The sequence below is a fragment of the Neofelis nebulosa genome, chromosome 2 (genome assembly GCF_028018385.1).
Source record: "Neofelis nebulosa isolate mNeoNeb1 chromosome 2, mNeoNeb1.pri, whole genome shotgun sequence".
Classification (NCBI taxonomy): domain Eukaryota; kingdom Metazoa; phylum Chordata; class Mammalia; order Carnivora; family Felidae; genus Neofelis; species Neofelis nebulosa.
The window spans coordinates 45,400,905-45,411,011 of NC_080783.1; the positions used below are offsets into that span (position 1 = coordinate 45,400,905).

Below are 10,107 nucleotides of genomic sequence, written 5' to 3' on the forward strand. Positions count from 1 at the left end.
TGGTATCTCTTTTAGATTCCCTTCAGTAGTAGTTAGTTGGGATCATAGGAGAAATTTGATCAGGATAATCCAGGATGCAGAGAAAGTTTGGAATAGAGAGCAAAAGTATTCCATGTAAAGGGAGAATTGATGAACAAAGCATATCGAAATTAAGAAATGGGACTACAATCTGAAAGAAACATTTGGGAGACCATTGAATGGCAAGTATGGCCACAGAACAGGGAGCAGTGGTTAACTGACAAGATAAGAGGTTATGGTCTAGTGGACAAGCAGGAAATTGTGGCTGCTCTAGGTTGATATAATGGAGGTGGAGCTGTACCTTGTAATTAGATCAAAGGTTTTTCATTTGATGAGTGGCCAGTGTGGGATGGAATAGGAGGCCAGCATGATCAAATAGAAAGAACTTGTGTGGTAGAGATTAGAGAAGTAGTTCCCAGCCCTGTCTTCCTGTGACAATCACCTTTTAAAACATGTTGACGCCCTGGTGTCATAAGCCAATGGAATTAGAATGTGGAAGTGGACCTAGGCATTGGCACGTTTTGAAAAATTATCAGGTGACGCTGGCATGCATTGAGAATTGAGAGCTATGGGTGGGAGCGCTGGTTCTAAACTGAAGAACGTTTTATAATCCTATTGGTGTAGGTAGCCTTACTCCTTACCAATTAAATTAGAAGTTTTAGGAGTGGGATCTAGGCATCATCAGATTTTAAAACTCCCTGGGTGTTTCCAATGCACAACCAAATTTAAGAACTGTTGAGTTAGAGGGATTGTATCGTGTGATCTACTGTGCATTACTGATACAATGAAATTATGTTGTGTAATAGCCCTCGTGTATTAAGATCATACTTGCAGCCTTGAAGTTTAAGGCACAGAAAAGAATCCAGGTACTGCTGTTTGACTTTGTTCTGATTCTTCAGTGCGCCCTTCTAATTTAATGGAATTAGAATAACAAAATTTTGAAAACCAGAGGAGACCTTAGAGAAGTAACCCGGATCCCTCCTTTTCTACATGAGGAGTAAGAGTCCCAGAAAGGGTAGTACAATTGTTCATGATCACTTGGGTAGTTAATGACAGGGTGGATCCTCTGGCTCAAATATATTCAATCTTCTTCCATGATGCTGGCTACATTAAAGCACTTAGTTCTGAAATGCTAAGTGCTAGAAGGGATATGATTTAATTTATAAAATCTAGAAAGTAGATGAAAAAGCTTATTGTGCACCTGTCCACAAAACTTTAGAACACTAGAAGTAAAAGCTACCCTTGAAGCATAAAAAAAAAAATTTCAAAACAAGTAAATTAAATTAATAAACTAGGTTTAAAAAAACTTAATCCCCAACATGGCATTTGTAAAGTTACTGGCCGTGAGAATCCTTCAAGCCATAGAGACAGTTACTGGATAATCACTCTGTTTATTTAGAAGGCTAGAATTTGGAGGCACTTTAGACTTGGAACCCAAATACTTGGGTTTCCTAAGGTTATATCCTAAACCATAAAAAAAAAAAGTTTTGCAATCAGTACCTAGACCCTCAATCATGTGGCTTTCATGTGTTTCCATATCCTCTGAGTTTGTCCAATTCCTGAACTAATCCTAACCTTGGAGAAATCAGAACAAAAGCAAATCTCTTTGGGGCATAAAGTTAATTGCATCTGTTTTATATTCTGTTTGTTAAATGTGCTCACTTTCTTGTGCATTTGTGGACTTAAGTTCCAGTATACAATCTTTGCAAAAAATACAGTGGTCGCTCTCCCCACTTCCCTCAGGTGATATCCTTTGGTTGGTGCTCTGTCTCCAGCTTTCCTGGCTGATATCTCTGTCACTGACTATGGTGAAAACACTGGGGCATGCTGATGAAGCCTAAAAGTAACTTGAAGGAAGGCAAGTGAATACATTAGATCATAGAACTGGGATTCAGAAAGGTCTCCATGGACTGAAATGAATGGCAAGTGTCTAAGCAGATATAATTCAGTGGGGAGAGAAGAGCGCAAGTCTCTGTACTTGGACATATTACACGGTACAGAAGGGAAGAGTACTCTTTCCTTTAAAGCACTTGAAGGGCTGTTATTGAAGGGTTTCTAAGCCTAAAGCCCATAGACCATCATACACCTTAGGCAATGCCCCAGAAATTGCCCATAAGCCATATTTTCTGGGGATGGAGTCTGTAATGTTGATTAAATGCTCAAAATAAGAAAAAAACAAAACAGATTAGACCTAAAGGTTTTAACTGGAAAAAATAAAAGGAAGCTACAAACAGATTTTATCTCCATGTGAGAAAGAAATTTCTCTGTTAAAGTTGTCCAAAGACAGATGAGCTATCATGGGAAGTTTCAAATTTCCAGAACATTTGGCAAGACTATCATAGAGAGGATTTAAGCAACAGATGGATACTTGAAATGTGTTATTATGTTTCTGTAAAACAAACAACTGTGTACATGGAGAGAATGCCTGAATACAACTAACACGAAGGCTGGTGGAGTCAGGAAGCCTCAGGAGCATTGAGGCCCTAGACCACAAAGGCTATGGAATTGTGGGTAATGGGGCTGTCTTCTCTAGGCAGATCCTGGGTCACAGATTGTTCCACCAAAAAGCACCCTGATGGTTTTGTTTTGCTTCTGAGGGAGGACTAGAGGGAGGACTTATTCTATAATGAGTTCATTTATGGTGTCTGATAGACAAAATGCCTATCAACTGTTACTATGAGGAGGTCGATCGAGAAATAAAGTGTGAGGGTATAGTAGTTCTGATTATGGGCTGTGAAGTTAGGCTGACTGCATTTCATTTCTGCCTATTTACTAGCTGTGTATGACTTTGCAGAAGTTATATAGGCACTCTGTGCTTCCTTTCTTCATATGTAAAGTAAAAACAATAGTAGTACCTACAACCTACATGTAGGTAGGAGAATCAAATAAACATAAAAGTCATGTAAAGAATTAAAAATGGTGATCAAGGGGCACCTGGGTGGCCCAGTTGGTTAAGCATCTCTCTCTTGATTTCCATTCAGGTAGTGATCTCACAGTTCAGGAGTTCAAGCTCCACATCTGGCTATGAGATAAGCTTGGAGCCTACTTGGGATTTTCTCTCTCTCTCTCTCTCTCTCTCTCTCTCTCTCTGCCCCTCCCCTGCTTATGCTCTTTCTCTCTCTCTCTCTCTCAAAATAAGTAAACATTTAAAAAGTGGTGATCAAAATTGTTAGCTATATTATTGTTATTTTTTCTGGTTATTGGTTGAAGATATTTGAATTTTATTTAAACTGTCATTTATTTGCTGTGTGATATAAGGAAAACTCCTTACCTCTCTGGCTTCATGTTTCCACCTATAAAATAGTGACTACCTTTATTTTGGACAAAGACAATGTCTTACTAAGGTAGCAGAGTACAACAATAATTTTACAAATTTATGTTTGTATTAGAATATTAATTCTTAATTTGGAGGCAATGCTTTAGATTAGGTTTTGAAATCACGAGCAAGATATACTGATCTACTCCGTTATCAAGCTTTGTTCAAGTCTCTCCCATGTATGAGTCTGCTGTCTCTAGAACTCAATGCAGAACTTTTAATTTGGAATATCTGAGAGAGATTTTTTTTTTTTTTGGATCTGTAGATTTCAAGTGCTTTATAGCAATTCGTTCCCATCCAGAGCTGGGATTCCCAGACCCAGCAAGGAGCTCTGCCTCCTCAGCAGTCAGAACCCTGGACGCTTCCTAACATGACTGACTCTTCACTGCTGGAATGTTTTTGCAACAGGGACTGACTGTTGCAAAATTGGCTAGAGAGGTTCATCATGCTTTTTAGTCTATTTATAAAGTGGTTTTTTGTTTGTTGGTTTTAAAGTGAGCCCTTATATGTATTTATGTGTAAGCCTGTATAATCTTTCGTTAATAACTGATGAAGCCTGATAAAAAGGGTGATAGGTTTTTGCTTTTAAATTTAGCTTCAAATGCTAAGTGAGTAGTGGAGTAAACACACATCAGTATAGCTTTTTTGTTTTGGACTCTACTAATTCTGGGTTTGTGATAATTGACTGGACCTATGTGTATATTTCTAAGTCAGTCATCTTCTTTATAACAGAAATTAATATCATGGTCAAACTTTTAAAGACTTAAAAGAATAGTTCTGAAGCACCTTTAAGTACTTTATAAGCAACTACTGAAATGTTCATTATAAATTACTCTTATCTATTCATCACATCTTTTCTTGAGAGGAATTAGAGACTTGAGAAGTTGACAAGACCAACCTTCAACTCTGAGTTCTTGGCATTCTTTGAAAAAATGATTTTATCAGGTTTTTATCTTCAGCCCGAGATTCTGGTTTTGCTTTTTGTTTTTCCCCCTCCTTCTTCACTAGCCTATTCTCCTTTCAGTTTATTACTCATGCAAAGTATATGACAGCTAGTTTACACTGATTTGCAGATATCATATTTTCCTCAGGCAGTTTAGCTTCTTTTGGGGTATCTTGGAATCTGATTTCTATTTGTTGAGTTAAAAGTAAGAGAATCAAGAAGGAAAGAGCCCCTCATATGCCTTTCCTTCATTACAAGGAAACATTTCTGGGACAGCCTTCCCAAATCATACCAGACTTGAGCTATACAAGAAAGTCTTTCTTAGTCCTGAATGCCATCCCCTTCTCTCTCAACCCATAAGCTCACTGAACCTCTGTTTCCTCTGGTATATATTCTATTTCTCCTCAAAAGGGCCCCACAGTTTAAAATTTTGCTCTATGAACTTTTCCTTTCCCAAAATGAACGAACTATTTGGACACAATTTCTCATCTTGTAGTCAAGAATAGAGGTGCTGTGACTTCAGTCAAATTCTTAGATGCAAACTTTTAAATATTGAAGCAATTTGAATTTAGGACTAAAGTCCAGTCTTCAGATAACTATAAAGTCAGGGAGAATGAGCCCCTCCCCTTCTCTTGTACACCTGAACATCTAGTCATATGACTCTAGTCACATCCCCTGATCACATCCCCATGATTTTGCCTGCCCTGGAAGGTCTCTCCCCTCCCTCACAGATCCCAGCTCCACATGTGAGGGATCTTCAAGGCCTTTTCTTTTGGACTCAGCTCAGCCTTACCCATCCCCCCACCCCCCTGAAAACAGTCCTGTATGCTGTCCTCACAACACTTTGGTAGGTCCTCCCCTTACCACCACCTACCTGTATTCTCATATAGTCACCTTGCTTCACGCAGAATCTGGTTCCCTGATTTGATCCTTCACCCCCATGTAGTGTCCTCCAGAGCAGAGACATTTCTGGATTATTGCATCTAACACAGTACATGGCTAGATATACCATGTCTTGAATGTAAATTTGTGGCATGAATACATTTGTGGCATGACTGAGAGAATTATAAGCATCAGACCATTCTATAAAAAATAAAAATTAGTGAAGATTCCAGAAATTATAAATTTAGAGAGGTCATTGTTAGGCAATTACACTGAAATAAAAGGGAAAGTTAAGATTATTTAAAGTAAGGACAACATACAATTTTATTTAACATTTCTATATGTCAATAAATAACTTAGATACCTAGTCAGAATTAATACAAAATATAAATAGTAAACAATATTTTTAAGCAGATGCAGTTTTTTTTTACTTTTAAATAGACAGAATATCTCATAATAGGCCTTAAAAATGCTATCTGGTAGAGATTTTTCTTCATTTTCACTCAGCTATGTGACAAGAATTGTCATGGCTTTTGAAAATAGTTCCTTTTGAAACATTACCTCTGATCTGAAACAAAAGAAAGCATATTTTTTTTCTTTTTTGAAAATTTTTATTTATTTTTAAAATTTATTTATTGTTTAATTTGCATCCAAGTTAGTTAGCATATAGTGCAACAATGATTTCAGGAGTAGATTCCTTAATGACACCCATTTAGCCCATCCTCCCTCCCACAACCCCTCCAGCAGCCCTCTGTTTGTTCTCTATATATGAGTCTCTTATGTTTTGTCCCCCTCCCTGTTGTTATATTCTTTTTGCTTCCCTTCCCTTATGTTCATCTGTTTTGTATTTTAAATTCCTCATATGAGGGAAGTCATATGATACTTGTTTTTCTCTGACTAATTTCGCTTAGCATAATACCCTCCAGTTCCATCCACATAGTTGCAAATGGCAAGATTTCATTCTTTTTGATTGTCGAGTAATACTCCATTGTGTACATATATATACCACTTCTTCTTTATCCATTCATCGGTTGATGGCCATTTGGGCTCTTTCCATTCTTTGGCTATTGTCGATAGCGCTGCTATAAACATTGGGGTGCATGTGCCCCTTCAAAACAGCACACTTGTATCCCGTGGATAAATGCCTAGTAGTGCAATTCCTGGGTTGTAGGGTAGTTCTATTTTTAGTTTTTTGAGGAACCTCCATACTGTTTTCCAGAATGGCTGCACCAGCTTGCATTTCCACCAACAATGCAAAAGAGATCCCCTTTCTCCTCATCCTTGCCAACATCTGTTGTTGCCTGAGTTGTTAATTTTAGCCATTCTGACAAGTGTGAGGTGGTATCTCATTGTGGTTTTGATTTGTATTCCCCTGATGAGTGATGTTGAGCATTTTTTCCTGTGTCAGTTGGCCATCTGGATGTCTTCTTTGGAGAAGTGTCTATTCATGTCTTTTGCCCATTTCTTCACTCAATTATTTGTTTTGTGGGTGTTGAGTTTGATAAGTTCTTTATAGATTTTGGATACTAATCATTTATCTGATATTTGCAATTATCTTCTCCCATTCTGTCGTTTGCCTTTTAGTTTTGCTGATTGTTTCCTTGGCTGTGCAGAAGCTTTTTATTTATTTTGATGAGGTCCCAATAGTTCATTTTTGCTTTTGTTTCCCTTACTTCTGGAGACGTGTTGAGTAAGAAGTTGCTGCGGCCGAGATCAAAGAATTTTTTACTTGCTTTCTCTTCAAGAATTTTGATAGCTTCCTGTCTTATGTTGAGGTCTTTCATCCATTTTGGGTTTACTTTTATGTATGGTGTAAGAAAGTGGTCCAGGTTCATTCTTCTGCATGTCACTGTCCAGTTTTCCCAGCACCACTTGCTGAAGAGACTGTCTTTATTCCATTGGATATTCTTTCCTGCTTTGTCAAAGATTAGTTGGCCATTCATTTGTGGGTCCATTTCTGGGTTCTCTATTTTGTTCCATTGATCTGAGTGTCTGTTCTTGTGCCAGTACCATACTGTCTTGATGATTACAGCTTTGCAGTACAGCTTGAAGTCTGGGATTATGATGTCTCCAGCTTGGGTTTTCTTCTTCAAGATTGCTTCTTCAAGATTTCTTCTTCAAGATTTCGGGGTCTTTTCTGGTTTCATGCAAATTTTAGGATTGTTTGTTCTAGCCTGTGAAGAACGCTGGTGTTATTTTGATAGGGATTGCAAAAGAAAGCATTGTAGATTGACACTGGTGAAATAAATTTTTATTTTCAGGAAGATCATAGGAATACAATTAATTTATACTTGAAAAGACAAGAGTAAAATAAACATGAACTTACAGTTGGCTCTTGAACATCAAGGGGGTTAGGGGCTTTGACACCTGCACAGTCAAAAATCTGTATATAATTTTTGACTCCTCCACAACTTAACTACTAATAGCCTACTGCTGACTGGAAGCCTCACTGATAACATAAAGAGCAATTAACACATATTTTGTATGTTATATGTATTACATACTGTATTCCTACAATCAAGTAAGCTAGAGAAAAGAAAATCATAAAAAGAAAAAGCATTTGCTGTACTAGCCTGTATTTATTGAAAAATATTCACGTATAAGTGGACTCATGTAGTTCAAACCTGTGTGGTTCAAGAGTCAACTGTACGGTAAAACACTAATTGTGACCAAGACTGATTAGAATTGGTGAACTGCTTGAATCAATAAAATATTTAATCATTATGTTGTACACCTGAAACTAATATAACATATCATAATTTTACTTCAATAATAAAAATTTAAAAATAAAATAAAATAAATATTTACATAGGAATGCAGATACAGACAGGACCTGGGTCTAGGTTAACATGTGTTCTATTGGAGGGCCTGCTTTAAGGAATATAGGAAGATAATCAGCAGCTCTGTGGGTTAGGCAACGTTGCAATGAGTCACCTCCCCGTAGAAATGTTTCCACTGGCATATATTCACCCCAAACTTTAATACAGTTTACACATTCAAAGAGAAAATGCCCTTGAAATTGTGTTGACTCTATTAATTTCCTTAATATGCAAAAGGAAAGATTTAAATTTAGCCCATATGTGAATTACCCCAAATTGTCAGCGGCAAGATTGAATTAATGAGAATTTGGTCATTTGAAAAGTTAAATGTGGGGGCGCCTGTGGCTCAATCGATTAAGCGTCTGACTTCAGCTCAGGTCATGATCTCACAGTTTGTGGGTTCGAGTGTGACCTTGGTCTCCACACTGATAGTGCAGAACCTTCTTGGGATACTCTGTCTCCCTCTTTCTCTGCCCCCCGCCCCCCGCACTCACACTTTCTCTCTCCCTCTCTCTCAAAAATAAATAAATAAGTCTTTTAAAAAAGTTAAATGAGTGTATGAGTGGGGGGAGGATACTTGAAAACCTAACTTTCCATTTCATTCAAAATGTAAGTTTATGTAAAATGATTTTTAATCCATATATAGAGATAGATAGGAGTGCTAGAGTATGGAATTTTAATTCCAAGGGAAATTCTTCAAAAATTGTAAGTTCTGATCAGTAACGCCATCAAGTCACAAGGTGCTTCCTCATTGTCAGCATTCCTGTCACAGGACTCCTTGCTCTGCAGTCCTCAGGAGTGCATGCGGACTTGTGCCTGGCTTAATAACTTGGCACACTGACGTCAAAGTGGAATAAAAAGAAAGTATTCTCCACTCACGTGTGTTTGGATTTGAAGAGGACACATACGCCTTTTTCAGCTGTGATTTTTATAAATGGTGTAACATGGGTAGGGTTTGAGAAAAATAGGTGAGGAGAAAGAAAAGAAAAATGAAGGATGTACATCCTCTGGGAGGAAGAAGGAGTAGATGAAGTGCGGAGAGGGTAATGATACAGGGAAGGCCTTACTTTGCCTCACAACTTAAGGACTGCACCGGCTTTTGAAACTACTGTTGTATGTTGAGTGTAGCTGATATTGCCGCCTCTCGATCTGGCCAATCTGCGCTTCTCATCTTCAACATTCTCTTACAAGAGTGTTTGATTCGAAGAGCCATGGTGGGCAGGGAACTTCCTGCCCTGAGTTCTGTTAGGGAAAGTGTGGAATTTATTGTGAGTCCCACCCACCCTCCGGGCACTTAATGCTTCCAGGCAACTCTTGCTTTTAGTTTCCTTTCTTGTTCCCTACAGGGATGGCCCCAAATATTGTCAGATTTTCTGCGACTCTTTATCCTATACATCTTTTCTTTATAAGTGTTTGACTATATGTCTTCAGTCAGGGATAAAATTAATCTCATTTATTTCCTTTCCCTATCCTTTAACATCAGTAACTTCACCCACCACCCCCTTCTCTCATCCTGTCTCCCTAAGGGAATCCTTCCCTTCCCCCTTGAGGACTTTGTTCAGTTAGTGGTGGCCTCACATTCTACACTTTGTCCCTTCCCTCGAGCCAAAAGAGACTAAAAGAATTTTCCTTGATTCTGCTTCCACCTCAAACTTGTGCTTTATTTCTCTCCATCCTTTTGACACAAAATTCATGTAAGATCTATATTGTGTATATTTGCTCTCCTTAACTTCCTGATTTCTCCTTTGCAAATTGACTTCTATCTCCACAACTACTTAGCAAATGCGTTGGTTAGGATTACTAGTAACTTGATAATTAACAAATACAGAACCTATTTTTTTTTTTCAGTTTTCGTTTTCCTTGATTTCTTTATAACAACTACACTATTGACCTTTTGTTTTTTCCTTAGTCTCTTACCTATTTTACTGTTCCTTCTTGGTTTCTCTCATTCTTTCTGCTTCTTCATAGTAAGAATTTTTAATCACCGCGGATTCACCCGGGATTTACTTGTCATTCTTTCTTCTCCACGTTTTCTCCCTTAGCTAGTCATTCCATGCATTCCCATGGTGTCAACAATTATCAGTGATCCATCAGCTACCAATATCAAATCTATTTCTCTATATCAACCC

At 37.9% G+C, this 10,107-nt stretch overlaps 1 long non-coding RNA gene across 2 annotated transcripts; it reads left to right on the forward strand.

Annotated features, from left to right (window-relative positions):
* The first annotated feature begins 261 nt into the window (after positions 1-261).
* LOC131492915 (uncharacterized) lies at positions 262-3,101 on the forward strand. Of its 2 annotated transcripts, none has more exons than XR_009252351.1 (3): positions 262-554; positions 1,762-1,880; positions 3,004-3,101. It is a non-coding gene; the product is annotated as an uncharacterized LOC131492915 (long non-coding RNA). The 2 variants fall into 2 exon arrangements; XR_009252349.1 differs by having other exon boundaries at positions 273-554; positions 1,794-1,880.
* Positions 3,102-10,107: the final 7,006 nt, after the last annotated feature.